Source organism: Pleurodeles waltl, unplaced genomic scaffold (assembly GCF_031143425.1).
Source record: "Pleurodeles waltl isolate 20211129_DDA unplaced genomic scaffold, aPleWal1.hap1.20221129 scaffold_72, whole genome shotgun sequence".
NCBI lineage: Eukaryota > Metazoa > Chordata > Amphibia > Caudata > Salamandridae > Pleurodeles > Pleurodeles waltl.
Genome location: NW_027150393.1, coordinates 1449033 through 1464133, shown reverse-complemented (window position 1 = coordinate 1464133; position 15101 = coordinate 1449033). Strand labels below are relative to the sequence as shown.

Genomic DNA, 15101 nt, shown 5'->3' with positions numbered 1-15101 from the left:
CATTGTTTCTTGTTCTGTTTTTTTTTTTTTTTCTTGGCCATGTTATATTGTGGGGCCTTTAAAGCTGTGACTTTGATAGGAACATTGCAAGCGGCAAAATCAACAAGTGCAGACTGAAGAGTCCGACCTGCACACTGTTTTGGCTGTCAGGATGGCCGAGTGGTCTAAGGCGCCAGACTCAAGAGAGCTTGATCTTCAGTGAAGCTGAGCCTTCTGGTCTCTTCATGGAGGCGTGGGTTCAAATCCCACTTCTGACAGGTGTATTTTCTTCCCTTAAATCTTGCTCTGCTTGCAGAGCCAGCTCCTCAGACCACTATCTTTGGAAGCTGCTGTGGCATGTGAGGAGAAATCCACCAACCCATCGGCTGGGCCCTCAATCAAAATTCTGTGTATTACTGGAAGGGGCGTCTCAGGCACACCTTCTGTTAGAGCTGCACTTTATGACAGTAACTACCATGCTGGTTTCTACTTAAGCAGTTGATTCTATCGTTTGAAGTGAGGCTCTCCTGCCACCTTTTGGGCAAAGAAGACTCTGCCCCTGCAACAACACAGGCAGACAAGCTCAAACTAGGTTTCTTGGTTAGGTGGGCGGAGCATATTGGCAATGGTGCCTCCTCGTGACTTGCAATTTACATGAAGAAGACAGAGAGGCAGCTGGGAGTAGGCAGTACCCATGAACCCCTGAACACTGTCTTGCGACTAGCACACAATTCTGAAATGAGGCGGGGGAAAGGAGGTGATTTCCCCATCAAGGGCCATTCCGGGAAATCAGCCACCCTGCGTCTCCCAGGTGAGTGTTTCAGGCCTATGAGCCACTAATATAAATCTCGCCTGATCGAGCCTGATCGAGCGCTGACCGAGCAAGTGTGCTTGAATCCAAGAGGCATGCTCCTCTGGCTCAAGAGCTAGCAGGCCCTTCAGTGCTTCTGGTTGGGAAATCTAAGGTGCAAGGGTCCATGACTAGCAGCGGGTTACAACTACCAGAAAGGGTCTGCTTTTCACATCAGTCCCCTAGTTCAGCTCACTGGCACAGGGCATTTTGACTACCTCTTGCCTTGCTAGAGACAAACAAAAAATCCTTGACAGAAAACATTAATTGCTATGGCACGCTTAGAGAGAGAGAGAGCCTCCAAATGGCCCTGCTTTTCTGAAAGACGCTTCAGAAGATGTTTCAAATGACTATGCAGCGGCAGTCTAGTTGGTATAGGGGTATGATTCTCGCTTCGGGTGTGAGAGGACCTCGGTTCAAATCCCAGACAAACCCCTACCTTTATAGGTTCAGTCTGTGTTTTAAACAGGAGTATTTCTGCTTTTCACTCTTGTAAGATGTCATGTTGCAATGCAATACATGCTTTATACTGGCGTCGAGACGGTCCAGCATCATGAAGGTATGCGAGATTTCTTTGCAACTGCTTTTCTGTGCTGGAGCAGCAGTGCTCGTAGGAACATTAAATGCACAGTGCTTCTCCATGGTAATTTCGGGTCCAGTTCTGAAATCACCTCTTGGAATGAAAGTGATCCCAGTTCCTTTCTTCCAAGGGAAGAGATTGTGTTCCGGAAGGCTCAGCTTTGAGCGTCATGAACATTGGCCCTCATCCTTGCATCCCAGTCCAATGCATAGCCACATAAAGCAAGCAGGTGTGTCTGTTTCCATAGTGTGGTGGTTCCAGTACAATGCATAGCCACATGAAGCAAGCCGGCAAGTGTGTCTGCTTGTGTAGTGTAGTGGTTATCATGCGCACCTCACATGCGAAAGGTCCCTGGTTCGAGTCGCTGGGCTTTTTCACAGTATTTGCATTTCCTGCCTCACCTGACAGGCAAGCTGAGATAAAAGAGACTGTGTCTATCCCTCACCATCGTGAGGTACTACGCTCCTGGGGCATCTGTCACAGCTCACCAAGAGGAGTTGCGCCAGCTTACGGCAGTCAGTTGCTCACTGTTTGACCTTTGCAATGAAGCCTGAGCCTACAGCATTCAAGCCAGCCAAGGAAGGACGGTACGAGAGAGAAAATAGCTTTCCTGCCCTCACCAAGAACACACACCTTGAGCAAATAAAGTGCCAGACTTACAAGGCCCTATCGCCACCGGAGCATCACTTTTAGTGACGCCCCGGTGGCACTATGCACTGCGCGGTATTTACAAGATGGCGTTCAGCCACATTTTGTGGCTTAACACCACCTTGTAAATACGGCCCCTTAGCACGCAGCGCGTTCCCTGGAAGGGGCGTGCAATGGGTGTTGTTGGGAGTGTGCCACAGCAACACCATAGCATTTTGATGCTGCTCCAGATTTAGGAGTTGGCGTAAATCTGCGTCAGCGCCAAAATCCAACGCCATCCCAGGGGTGTCGTTAGAGTGGCGCACTGAGGAGAAATGTTTTCATTTCTCCTTGTTTTTGCTCTTGCTATGTGTGATGCATTCTGCAGCACACATAGAAGTAAGAGCAAATCACCATTGAAGATTTTTTTTTTGGGCAGGAAGGTGTCCCTTCCTGCACAAAAACAATTTCCCCCTCAACGCAGTCATCCTTGTACCATGGTGCAAGAACGGCTGCGTTGGCGCTCAGCAGCTAATTTAGAGCTGGCGCAGGGGGAAGCACAGGGGTGCGCTGTATTCTACTAAATACGGCGCTTTCCTGCATTTTGAAAATGACGGCACGTGGGGCTTGCAAATTTGGCACAGCGTCGCGCTTAGTCATTTTCTTGTAAATCTGGGCCAAAATGTCTAAAGGATAGAGGCTTTTTATGTCATGTTCGATGAAGACCATGCAAATGACTCTAGTCGTACTGCAAAAGAGAGCACCATGTGCAGTTTCTTGCTTTGGGATGTAGTCTCCCACTCTCTGTCACCAATCCTCCGAGCAGGGTCGGAGCCGTTGCATTTCTGTGCCCAGGCTCGTTGGTCTAGGGGTATGATTCTCGCTTAGGGTGCGAGAGGTCCCGGGTTCAAATCCCGGACGAGCCCATTTTAGCGGAAAACAATCAAATCCTGCTCAAAATACACAACCCCTCAACATTTCTCATTTTACTCGAAGCACTGTTGCGCAAAACATATTTTTTGCCTAAGGCGAAAAATGGATTACAATGCCTTGGCTTCCTTCCTGCTTGCTCTCAGTGCGCCCTGTGTGATGATTTCACAGGCTCTCCTTCCTGGCATTTAGGCATCAGATATTTGTCTGTCTCTGCCCGTAGCTATGGGATTTTTCAGGACGTCTGAGTGTATGCATGCTGGCCGACACCGCTGCAATTTTCACACTTACCCCTCGCATTCCGAGCAACTGCTGATAAAGTATAGAGGAAATCGTGCAAACATATGAGGGGAACTGTGCTCCTTCAGTCAAATCAGCAAGCTTGTTTCTGTAGTGTAGTGGTTATCATGTTCGCCTCACACGCGAAAAGTCCCCGATTTGAGACCGGGCAGAAACACTTGGCAGCAGCAGCTTTTGTGTTTGCTCCCTAAAACCTCAGTCACTCTCAATGCACACTTAGACAGAAATGACCTTTAAAAACTTGTGACCTGTGTAAAACGTGCTTTACTATTGCAGGACGCTAAAAAGTTATCTGCATCCCTCGGTGGTCGTGCATGTGCATTGTTTCTTGTTCTGTTTTTTTTTTTTTTTCTTGGCCATGTTATATTGTGGGGCCTTTAAAGCTGTGACTTTGATAGGAACATTGCAAGCGGCAAAATCAACAAGTGCAGACTGAAGAGTCCGACCTGCACACTGTTTTGGCTGTCAGGATGGCCGAGTGGTCTAAGGCGCCAGACTCAAGAGAGCTTGATCTTCAGTGAAGCTGAGCCTTCTGGTCTCTTCATGGAGGCGTGGGTTCAAATCCTACTTCTGACAGGTGTATTTTCTTCCCTTAAATCTTGCTCTGCTTGCAGAGCCAGCTCCTCAGACCACTATCTTTGGAAGCTGCTGTGGCATGTGAGGAGAAATCCACCAACCCATCGGCTGGGCCCTCAATCAAAATTCTGTGTATTACTGGAAGGGGCGTCTCAGGCACACCTTCTGTTAGAGCTGCACTTTATGACAGTAACTACCATGCTGGTTTCTACTTAAGCAGTTGATTCTATCGTTTGAAGTGAGGCTCTCCTGCCACCTTTTGGGCAAAGAAGACTCTGCCCCTGCAACAACACAGGCAGACAAGCTCAAACTAGGTTTCTTGGTTAGGTGGGCGGAGCATATTGGCAATGGTGCCTCCTCGTGACTTGCAATTTACATGAAGAAGACAGAGAGGCAGCTGGGAGTAGGCAGTACCCATGAACCCCTGAACACTGTCTTGCGACTAGCACACAATTCTGAAATGAGGCGGGGGAAAGGAGGTGATTTCCCCATCAAGGGCCATTCCGGGAAATCAGCCACCCTGCGTCTCCCAGGTGAGTGTTTCAGGCCTATGAGCCACTAATATAAATCTCGCCTGATCGAGCCTGATCGAGCGCTGACCGAGCAAGTGTGCTTGAATCCAAGAGGCATGCTCCTCTGGCTCAAGAGATAGCAGGCCCTTCAGTGCTTCTGGTTGGGAAATCTAAGGTGCAAGGGTCCATGACTAGCAGCGGGTTACAACTACCAGAAAGGGTCTGCTTTTCACATCAGTCCCCTAGTTCAGCTCACTGGCACAGGGCATTTTGACTACCTCTTGCCTTGCTAGAGACAAACAAAAAATCCTTGACAGAAAACATTAATTGCTATGGCACGCTTAGAGAGAGAGAGAGCCTCCAAATGGCCCTGCTTTTCTGAAAGACGCTTCAGAAGATGTTTCAAATGACTATGCAGCGGCAGTCTAGTTGGTATAGGGGTATGATTCTCGCTTCGAGTGTGAGAGGACCTCGGTTCAAATCCCAGACAAACCCCTACCTTTATAGGTTCAGTCTGTGTTTTAAACAGGAGTATTTCTGCTTTTCACTCTTGTAAGATGTCATGTTGCAATGCAATACATGCTTTATACTGGCGTCGAGACGGTCCAGCATCATGAAGGTATGCGAGATTTCTTTGCAACTGCTTTTCTGTGCTGGAGCAGCAGTGCTCGTAGGAACATTAAATGCACAGTGCTTCTCCATGGTAATTTCGGGTCCAGTTCTGAAATCACCTCTTGGAATGAAAGTGATCCCAGTTCCTTTCTTCCAAGGGAAGAGATTGTGTTCCGGAAGGCTCAGCTTTGAGCGTCATGAACATTGGCCCTCATCCTTGCATCCCAGTCCAATGCATAGCCACATAAAGCAAGCAGGTGTGTCTGTTTCCATAGTGTGGTGGTTCCAGTACAATGCATAGCCACATGAAGCAAGCCGGCAAGTGTGTCTGCTTGTGTAGTGTAGTGGTTATCATGCGCACCTCACATGCGAAAGGTCCCTGGTTCGAGTCGCTGGGCTTTTTCACAGTATTTGCATTTCCTGCCTCACCTGACAGGCAAGCTGAGATAAAAGAGACTGTGTCTATCCCTCACCATCGTGAGGTACTACGCTCCTGGGGCATCTGTCACAGCTCACCAAGAGGAGTTGCGCCAGCTTACGGCAGTCAGTTGCTCACTGTTTGACCTTTGCAATGAAGCCTGAGCCTACAGCATTCAAGCCAGCCAAGGAAGGAAGGTACGAGAGCGAAAATAGCTTTCCTGCCCTCACCAAGAACACACACCTTGAGCAAATAAAGTGCCAGACTTACAAGGCCCTATCGCCACCGGAGCATCACTTTTAGTGACGCCCCGGTGGCACTATGCACTGCGCGGTATTTACAAGATGGCGTTCAGCCACATTTTGTGGCTTAACACCACCTTGTAAATACGGCCCCTTAGCACGCAGCGCGTTCCCTGGAAGGGGCGTGCAATGGGTGTTGTTGGGAGTGTGCCACAGCAACACCATAGCATTTTGATGCTGCTCCAGATTTAGGAGTTGGCGTAAATCTGCGTCAGCGCCAAAATCCAACGCCATCCCAGGGGTGTCGTTAGAGTGGCGCACTGAGGAGAAATGTTTTCATTTCTCCTTGTTTTTGCTCTTGCTATGTGTGATGCATTCTGCAGCACACATAGAAGTAAGAGCAAATCACCATTGAAGATTTTTTTTTTGGGCAGGAAGGTGTCCCTTCCTGCACAAAAACAATTTCCCCCTCAACGCAGTCATCCTTGTACCATGGTGCAAGAACGGCTGCGTTGGCGCTCAGCAGCTAATTTAGAGCTGGCGCAGGGGGAAGCACAGGGGTGCGCTGTATTCTACTAAATACGGCGCTTTCCTGCATTTTGAAAATGACGGCACGTGGGGCTTGCAAATTTGGCACAGCGTCGCGCTTAGTCATTTTCTTGTAAATCTGGGCCAAAATGTCTAAAGGATAGAGGCTTTTTATGTCATGTTCGATGAAGACCATGCAAATGACTCTAGTCGTACTGCAAAAGAGAGCACCATGTGCAGTTTCTTGCTTTGGGATGTAGTCTCCCACTCTCTGTCACCAATCCTCCGAGCAGGGTCGGAGCCGTTGCATTTCTGTGCCCAGGCTCGTTGGTCTAGGGGTATGATTCTCGCTTAGGGTACGAGAGGTCCCGGGTTCAAATCCCGGACGAGCCCATTTTAGCGGAAAACAATCAAATCCTGCTCAAAATACACAACCCCTCAACATTTCTCATTTTACTCGAAGCATTGTTGCGCAAAACATATTTTTTGCCTAAGGCGAAAAATGGATTACAATGCCTTGGCTTCCTTCCTGCTTGCTCTCAGTGCGCCCTGTGTGATGATTTCACAGGCTCTCCTTCCTGGCATTTAGGCATCAGATATTTGTCTGTCTCTGCCCGTAGCTATGGGATTTTTCAGGACGTCTGAGTGTATGCATGCTGGCCGACACCGCTGCAATTTTCACACTTACCCCTCGCATTCCGAGCAACTGCTGATAAAGTATAGAGGAAATCGTGCAAACATATGAGGGGAACTGTGCTCCTTCAGTCAAATCAGCAAGCTTGTTTCTGTAGTGTAGTGGTTATCACGTTCGCCTCACACGCGAAAAGTCCCCGGTTTGAGACCGGGCAGAAACACTTGGCAGCAGCAGCTTTTGTGTTTGCTCCCTAAAACCTCAGTCTCTCTCAATGCACACTTAGACAGAAATGACCTTTAAAAACTTGTGACCTGTGTAAAACGTGCTTTACTATTGCAGGACGCTAAAAAGTTATCTGCATCCCTCGGTGGTCGTGCATGTGCATTGTTTCTTGTTCTGTTTTTTTTTTTTTTTCTTGGCCATGTTATATTGTGGGGCCTTTAAAGCTGTGACTTTGATAGGAACATTGCAAGCGGCAAAATCAACAAGTGCAGACTGAAGAGTCCGACCTGCACACTGTTTTGGCTGTCAGGATGGCCGAGTGGTCTAAGGCGCCAGACTCAAGAGAGCTTGATCTTCAGTGAAGCTGAGCCTTCTGGTCTCTTCATGGAGGCGTGGGTTCAAATCCCACTTCTGACAGGTGTATTTTCTTCCCTTAAATCTTGCTCTGCTTGCAGAGCCAGCTCCTCAGACCACTATCTTTGGAAGCTGCTGTGGCATGTGAGGAGAAATCCACCAACCCATCGGCTGGGCCCTCAATCAAAATTCTGTGTATTACTGGAAGGGGCGTCTCAGGCACACCTTCTGTTAGAGCTGCACTTTATGACAGTAACTACCATGCTGGTTTCTACTTAAGCAGTTGATTCTATCGTTTGAAGTGAGGCTCTCCTGCCACCTTTTGGGCAAAGAAGACTCTGCCCCTGCAACAACACAGGCAGACAAGCTCAAACTAGGTTTCTTGGTTAGGTGGGCGGAGCATATTGGCAATGGTGCCTCCTCGTGACTTGCAATTTACATGAAGAAGACAGAGAGGCAGCTGGGAGTGGGCAGTACCCATGAACCCCTGAACACTGTCTTGCGACTAGCACACAATTCTGAAATGAGGCGGGGGAAAGGAGGTGATTTCCCCATCAAGGGCCATTCCGGGAAATCAGCCACCCTGCGTCTCCCAGGTGAGTGTTTCAGGCCTATGAGCCACTAATATGAATCTCGCCTGATCGAGCCTGATCGAGCGCTGACCGAGCAAGTGTGCTTGAATCCAAGAGGCATGCTCCTCTGGCTCAAGAGCTAGCAGGCCCTTCAGTGCTTCTGGTTGGGAAATCTAAGGTGCAAGGGTCCATGACTAGCAGCGGGTTACAACTACCAGAAAGGGTCTGCTTTTCACATCAGTCCCCTAGTTCAGCTCACTGGCACAGGGCATTTTGACTACCTCTTGCCTTGCTAGAGACAAACAAAAAATCCTTGACAGAAAACATTAATTGCTATGGCACGCTTAGAGAGAGAGAGAGCCTCCAAATGGCCCTGCTTTTCTGAAAGACGCTTCAGAAGATGTTTCAAATGACTATGCAGCGGCAGTCTAGTTGGTATAGGGGTATGATTCTCGCTTCGGGTGTGAGAGGACCTCGGTTCAAATCCCAGACAAACCCCTACCTTTATAGGTTCAGTCTGTGTTTTAAACAGGAGTATTTCTGCTTTTCACTCTTGTAAGATGTCATGTTGCAATGCAATACATGCTTTATACTGGCGTCGAGACGGTCCAGCATCATGAAGGTATGCGAGATTTCTTTGCAACTGCTTTTCTGTGCTGGAGCAGCAGTGCTCGTAGGAACATTAAATGCACAGTGCTTCTCCATGGTAATTTCGGGTCCAGTTCTGAAATCACCTCTTGGAATGAAAGTGATCCCAGTTCCTTTCTTCCAAGGGAAGAGATTGTGTTCCGGAAGGCTCAGCTTTGAGCGTCATGAACATTGGCCCTCATCCTTGCATCCCAGTCCAATGCATAGCCACATAAAGCAAGCAGGTGTGTCTGTTTCCATAGTGTGGTGGTTCCAGTACAATGCATAGCCACATGAAGCATGCCGGCAAGTGTGTCTGCTTGTGTAGTGTAGTGGTTATCATGCGCACCTCACATGCGAAAGGTCCCTGGTTCGAGTCGCTGGGCTTTTTCACAGTATTTGCATTTCCTGCCTCACCTGACAGGCAAGCTGAGATAAAAGAGACTGTGTCTATCCCTCACCATCGTGAGGTACTACGCTCCTGGGGCATCTGTCACAGCTCACCAAGAGGAGTTGCGCCAGCTTACGGCAGTCAGTTGCTCACTGTTTGACCTTTGCAATGAAGCCTGAGCCTACAGCATTCAAGCCAGCCAAGGAAGGAAGGTACGAGAGCGAAAATAGCTTTCCTGCCCTCACCAAGAACACACACCTTGAGCAAATAAAGTGCCAGACTTACAAGGCCCTATCGCCACCGGAGCATCACTTTTAGTGACGCCCCGGTGGCACTATGCACTGCGCGGTATTTACAAGATGGCGTTCAGCCACATTTTGTGGCTTAACACCACCTTGTAAATACGGCCCCTTAGCACGCAGCGCGTTCCCTGGAAGGGGCGTGCAATGGGTGTTGTTGGGAGTGTGCCACAGCAACACCATAGCATTTTGATGCTGCTCCAGATTTAGGAGTTGGCGTAAATCTGCGTCAGCGCCAAAATCCAACGCCATCCCAGGGGTGTCGTTAGAGTGGCGCACTGAGGAGAAATGTTTTCATTTCTCCTTGTTTTTGCTCTTGCTATGTGTGATGCATTCTGCAGCACACATAGAAGTAAGAGCAAATCACCATTGAAGATTTTTTTTTTGGGCAGGAAGGTGTCCCTTCCTGCACAAAAACAATTTCCCCCTCAACGCAGTCATCCTTGTACCATGGTGCAAGAACGGCTGCGTTGGCGCTCAGCAGCTAATTTAGAGCTGGCGCAGGGGGAAGCACAGGGGTGCGCTGTATTCTACTAAATACGGCGCTTTCCTGCATTTTGAAAATGACGGCACGTGGGGCTTGCAAATTTGGCACAGCGTCGCGCTTAGTCATTTTCTTGTAAATCTGGGCCAAAATGTCTAAAGGATAGAGGCTTTTTATGTCATGTTCGATGAAGACCATGCAAATGACTCTAGTCGTACTGCAAAAGAGAGCACCATGTGCAGTTTCTTGCTTTGGGATGTAGTCTCCCACTCTCTGTCACCAATCCTCCGAGCAGGGTCGGAGCCGTTGCATTTCTGTGCCCAGGCTCGTTGGTCTAGGGGTATGATTCTCGCTTAGGGTGCGAGAGGTCCCGGGTTCAAATCCCGGACGAGCCCATTTTAGCGGAAAACAATCAAATCCTGCTCAAAATACACAACCCCTCAACATTTCTCATTTTACTCGAAGCATTGTTGCGCAAAACATATTTTTTGCCTAAGGCGAAAAATGGATTACAATGCCTTGGCTTCCTTCCTGCTTGCTCTCAGTGCGCCCTGTGTGATGATTTCACAGGCTCTCCTTCCTGGCATTTAGGCATCAGATATTTGTCTGTCTCTGCCCGTAGCTATGGGATTTTTCAGGACGTCTGAGTGTATGCATGCTGGCCGACACCGCTGCAATTTTCACACTTACCCCTCGCATTCCGAGCAACTGCTGATAAAGTATAGAGGAAATCGTGCAAACATATGAGGGGAACTGTGCTCCTTCAGTCAAATCAGCAAGCTTGTTTCTGTGGTGTAGTGGTTATCACGTTCGCCTCACACGCGAAAAGTCCCCGGTTTGAGACCGGGCAGAAACACTTGGCAGCAGCAGCTTTTGTGTTTGCTCCCTAAAACCTCAGTCTCTCTCAATGCACACTTAGACAGAAATGACCTTTAAAAACTTGTGACCTGTGTAAAACGTGCTTTACTATTGCAGGACGCTAAAAAGTTATCTGCATCCCTCGGTGGTCGTGCATGTGCATTGTTTCTTGTTCTGTTTTTTTTTTTTTTTCTTGGCCATGTTATATTGTGGGGCCTTTAAAGCTGTGACTTTGATAGGAACATTGCAAGCGGCAAAATCAACAAGTGCAGACTGAAGAGTCCGACCTGCACACTGTTTTGGCTGTCAGGATGGCCGAGTGGTCTAAGGCGCCAGACTCAAGAGAGCTTGATCTTCAGTGAAGCTGAGCCTTCTGGTCTCTTCATGGAGGCGTGGGTTCAAATCCCACTTCTGACAGGTGTATTTTCTTCCCTTAAATCTTGCTCTGCTTGCAGAGCCAGCTCCTCAGACCACTATCTTTGGAAGCTGCTGTGGCATGTGAGGAGAAATCCACCAACCCATCGGCTGGGCCCTCAATCAAAATTCTGTGTATTACTGGAAGGGGCGTCTCAGGCACACCTTCTGTTAGAGCTGCACTTTATGACAGTAACTACCATGCTGGTTTCTACTTAAGCAGTTGATTCTATCGTTTGAAGTGAGGCTCTCCTGCCACCTTTTGGGCAAAGAAGACTCTGCCCCTGCAACAACACAGGCAGACAAGCTCAAACTAGGTTTCTTGGTTAGGTGGGCGGAGCATATTGGCAATGGTGCCTCCTCGTGACTTGCAATTTACATGAAGAAGACAGAGAGGCAGCTGGGAGTAGGCAGTACCCATGAACCCCTGAACACTGTCTTGCGACTAGCACACAATTCTGAAATGAGGCAGGGGAAAGGAGGTGATTTCCCCATCAAGGGCCATTCCGGGAAATCAGCCACCCTGCGTCTCCCAGGTGAGTGTTTCAGGCCTATGAGCCACTAATATAAATCTCGCCTGATCGAGCCTGATCGAGCGCTGACCGAGCAAGTGTGCTTGAATCCAAGAGGCATGCTCCTCTGGCTCAAGAGCTAGCAGGCCCTTCAGTGCTTCTGGTTGGGAAATCTAAGGTGCAAGGGTCCATGACTAGCAGCGGGTTACAACTACCAGAAAGGGTCTGCTTTTCACATCAGTCCCCTAGTTCAGCTCACTGGCACAGGGCATTTTGACTACCTCTTGCCTTGCTAGAGACAAACAAAAAATCCTTGACAGAAAACATTAATTGCTATGGCACGCTTAGAGAGAGAGAGAGCCTCCAAATGGCCCTGCTTTTCTGAAAGACGCTTCAGAAGATGTTTCAAATGACTATGCAGCGGCAGTCTAGTTGGTATAGGGGTATGATTCTCGCTTCGGGTGTGAGAGGACCTCGGTTCAAATCCCAGACAAACCCCTACCTTTATAGGTTCAGTCTGTGTTTTAAACAGGAGTATTTCTGCTTTTCACTCTTGTAAGATGTCATGTTGCAATGCAATACATGCTTTATACTGGCGTCGAGACGGTCCAGCATCATGAAGGTATGCGAGATTTCTTTGCAACTGCTTTTCTGTGCTGGAGCAGCAGTGCTCGTAGGAACATTAAATGCACAGTGCTTCTCCATGGTAATTTCGGGTCCAGTTCTGAAATCACCTCTTGGAATGAAAGTGATCCCAGTTCCTTTCTTCCAAGGGAAGAGATTGTGTTCCGGAAGGCTCAGCTTTGAGCGTCATGAACATTGGCCCTCATCCTTGCATCCCAGTCCAATGCATAGCCACATAAAGCAAGCAGGTGTGTCTGTTTCCATAGTGTGGTGGTTCCAGTACAATGCATAGCCACATGAAGCATGCCGGCAAGTGTGTCTGCTTGTGTAGTGTAGTGGTTATCATGCGCACCTCACATGCGAAAGGTCCCTGGTTCGAGTCGCTGGGCTTTTTCACAGTATTTGCATTTCCTGCCTCACCTGACAGGCAAGCTGAGATAAAAGAGACTGTGTCTATCCCTCACCATCGTGAGGTACTACGCTCCTGGGGCATCTGTCACAGCTCACCAAGAGGAGTTGCGCCAGCTTACGGCAGTCAGTTGCTCACTGTTTGACCTTTGCAATGAAGCCTGAGCCTACAGCATTCAAGCCAGCCAAGGAAGGAAGGTACGAGAGCGAAAATAGCTTTCCTGCCCTCACCAAGAACACACACCTTGAGCAAATAAAGTGCCAGACTTACAAGGCCCTATCGCCACCGGAGCATCACTTTTAGTGACGCCCCGGTGGCACTATGCACTGCGCGGTATTTACAAGATGGCGTTCAGCCACATTTTGTGGCTTAACACCACCTTGTAAATACGGCCCCTTAGCACGCAGCGCGTTCCCTGGAAGGGGCGTGCAATGGGTGTTGTTGGGAGTGTGCCACAGCAACACCATAGCATTTTGATGCTGCTCCAGATTTAGGAGTTGGCGTAAATCTGCGTCAGCGCCAAAATCCAACGCCATCCCAGGGGTGTCGTTAGAGTGGCGCACTGAGGAGAAATGTTTTCATTTCTCCTTGTTTTTGCTCTTGCTATGTGTGATGCATTCTGCAGCACACATAGAAGTAAGAGCAAATCACCATTGAAGATTTTTTTTTTGGGCAGGAAGGTGTCCCTTCCTGCACAAAAACAATTTCCCCCTCAACGCAGTCATCCTTGTACCATGGTGCAAGAACGGCTGCGTTGGCGCTCAGCAGCTAATTTAGAGCTGGCGCAGGGGGAAGCACAGGGGTGCGCTGTATTCTACTAAATACGGCGCTTTCCTGCATTTTGAAAATGACGGCACGTGGGGCTTGCAAATTTGGCACAGCGTCGCGCTTAGTCATTTTCTTGTAAATCTGGGCCAAAATGTCTAAAGGATAGAGGCTTTTTATGTCATGTTCGATGAAGACCATGCAAATGACTCTAGTCGTACTGCAAAAGAGAGCACCATGTGCAGTTTCTTGCTTTGGGATGTAGTCTCCCACTCTCTGTCACCAATCCTCCGAGCAGGGTCGGAGCCGTTGCATTTCTGTGCCCAGGCTCGTTGGTCTAGGGGTATGATTCTCGCTTAGGGTGCGAGAGGTCCCGGGTTCAAATCCCGGACGAGCCCATTTTAGCGGAAAACAATCAAATCCTGCTCAAAATACACAACCCCTCAACATTTCTCATTTTACTCGAAGCATTGTTGCGCAAAACATATTTTTTGCCTAAGGCGAAAAATGGATTACAATGCCTTGGCTTCCTTCCTGCTTGCTCTCAGTGCGCCCTGTGTGATGATTTCACAGGCTCTCCTTCCTGGCATTTAGGCATCAGATATTTGTCTGTCTCTGCCCGTAGCTATGGGATTTTTCAGGACGTCTGAGTGTATGCATGCTGGCCGACACCGCTGCAATTTTCACACTTACCCCTCGCATTCCGAGCAACTGCTGATAAAGTATAGAGGAAATCGTGCAAACATATGAGGGGAACTGTGCTCCTTCAGTCAAATCAGCAAGCTTGTTTCTGTAGTGTAGTGGTTATCACGTTCGCCTCACACGCGAAAAGTCCCCAGTTTGAGACCGGGCAGAAACACTTGGCAGCAGCAGCTTTTGTGTTTGCTCCCTAAAACCTCAGTCTCTCTCAATGCACACTTAGACAGAAATGACCTTTAAAAACTTGTGACCTGTGTAAAACGTGCTTTACTATTGCAGGACGCTAAAAAGTTATCTGCATCCCTCGGTGGTCGTGCATGTGCATTGTTTCTTGTTCTGTTTTTTTTTTTTTTTCTTGGCCATGTTATATTGTGGGGCCTTTAAAGCTGTGACTTTGATAGGAACATTGCAAGCGGCAAAATCAACAAGTGCAGACTGAAGAGTCCGACCTGCACACTGTTTTGGCTGTCAGGATGGCCGAGTGGTCTAAGGCGCCAGACTCAAGAGAGCTTGATCTTCAGTGAAGCTGAGCCTTCTGGTCTCTTCATGGAGGCGTGGGTTCAAATCCCACTTCTGACAGGTGTATTTTCTTCCCTTAAATCTTGCTCTGCTTGCAGAGCCAGCTCCTCAGACCACTATCTTTGGAAGCTGCTGTGGCATGTGAGGAGAAATCCACCAACCCATCGGCTGGGCCCTCAATCAAAATTCTGTGTATTACTGGAAGGGGCGTCTCAGGCACACCTTCTGTTAGAGCTGCACTTTATGACAGTAACTACCATGCTGGTTTCTACTTAAGCAGTTGATTCTATCGTTTGAAGTGAGGCTCTCCTGCCACCTTTTGGGCAAAGAAGACTCTGCCCCTGCAACAACACAGGCAGACAAGCTCAAACTAGGTTTCTTGGTTAGGTGGGCGGAGCATATTGGCAATGGTGCCTCCTCGTGACTTGCAATTTACATGAAGAAGACAGAGAGGCAGCTGGGAGTAGGCAGTACCCATGAACCCCTGAACACTGTCTTGCGACTAGCACACAATTCTGAAATGAGGCGGGGGAAAGGAGGTGATTTCCCCATCAAGGGCCATTC

The 15101-nt window shown here is 48.6% G+C and overlaps 9 non-coding genes across 9 annotated transcripts; all 9 read left to right on the top strand.

The window, feature by feature from the left end:
• The first annotated feature begins 145 nt into the window (after nt 1-145).
• Nucleotides 146-257, top strand: TRNAL-CAA (transfer RNA leucine (anticodon CAA)). Its single transcript has 2 exons — nt 146-183; nt 212-257. It is a non-coding gene; the product is annotated as a tRNA-Leu (tRNA).
• A 2633-nt stretch (nt 258-2890) lies between these two features.
• TRNAP-AGG (transfer RNA proline (anticodon AGG)) lies at nt 2891-2962 on the top strand. The gene has a single exon. It is a non-coding gene; the product is annotated as a tRNA-Pro (tRNA).
• A 3513-nt stretch (nt 2963-6475) lies between these two features.
• TRNAP-AGG (transfer RNA proline (anticodon AGG)) lies at nt 6476-6547 on the top strand. Its single transcript has one exon. It is a non-coding gene; the product is annotated as a tRNA-Pro (tRNA).
• A 768-nt stretch (nt 6548-7315) lies between these two features.
• TRNAL-CAA (transfer RNA leucine (anticodon CAA)) lies at nt 7316-7427 on the top strand. Its single transcript has 2 exons — nt 7316-7353; nt 7382-7427. It is a non-coding gene; the product is annotated as a tRNA-Leu (tRNA).
• A 2633-nt stretch (nt 7428-10060) lies between these two features.
• On the top strand, nt 10061-10132 carry TRNAP-AGG (transfer RNA proline (anticodon AGG)). Its single transcript has one exon. It is a non-coding gene; the product is annotated as a tRNA-Pro (tRNA).
• Nucleotides 10133-10520: 388 nt separating this feature from the next.
• On the top strand, nt 10521-10593 carry TRNAV-CAC (transfer RNA valine (anticodon CAC)). Its single transcript has one exon. It is a non-coding gene; the product is annotated as a tRNA-Val (tRNA).
• Nucleotides 10594-10900: 307 nt separating this feature from the next.
• TRNAL-CAA (transfer RNA leucine (anticodon CAA)) lies at nt 10901-11012 on the top strand. Its single transcript has 2 exons — nt 10901-10938; nt 10967-11012. It is a non-coding gene; the product is annotated as a tRNA-Leu (tRNA).
• Nucleotides 11013-13645: 2633 nt separating this feature from the next.
• Nucleotides 13646-13717, top strand: TRNAP-AGG (transfer RNA proline (anticodon AGG)). Its single transcript has one exon. It is a non-coding gene; the product is annotated as a tRNA-Pro (tRNA).
• Nucleotides 13718-14485: 768 nt separating this feature from the next.
• Nucleotides 14486-14597, top strand: TRNAL-CAA (transfer RNA leucine (anticodon CAA)). Its single transcript has 2 exons — nt 14486-14523; nt 14552-14597. It is a non-coding gene; the product is annotated as a tRNA-Leu (tRNA).
• The last annotated feature ends 504 nt before the right edge of the window (nt 14598-15101 follow it).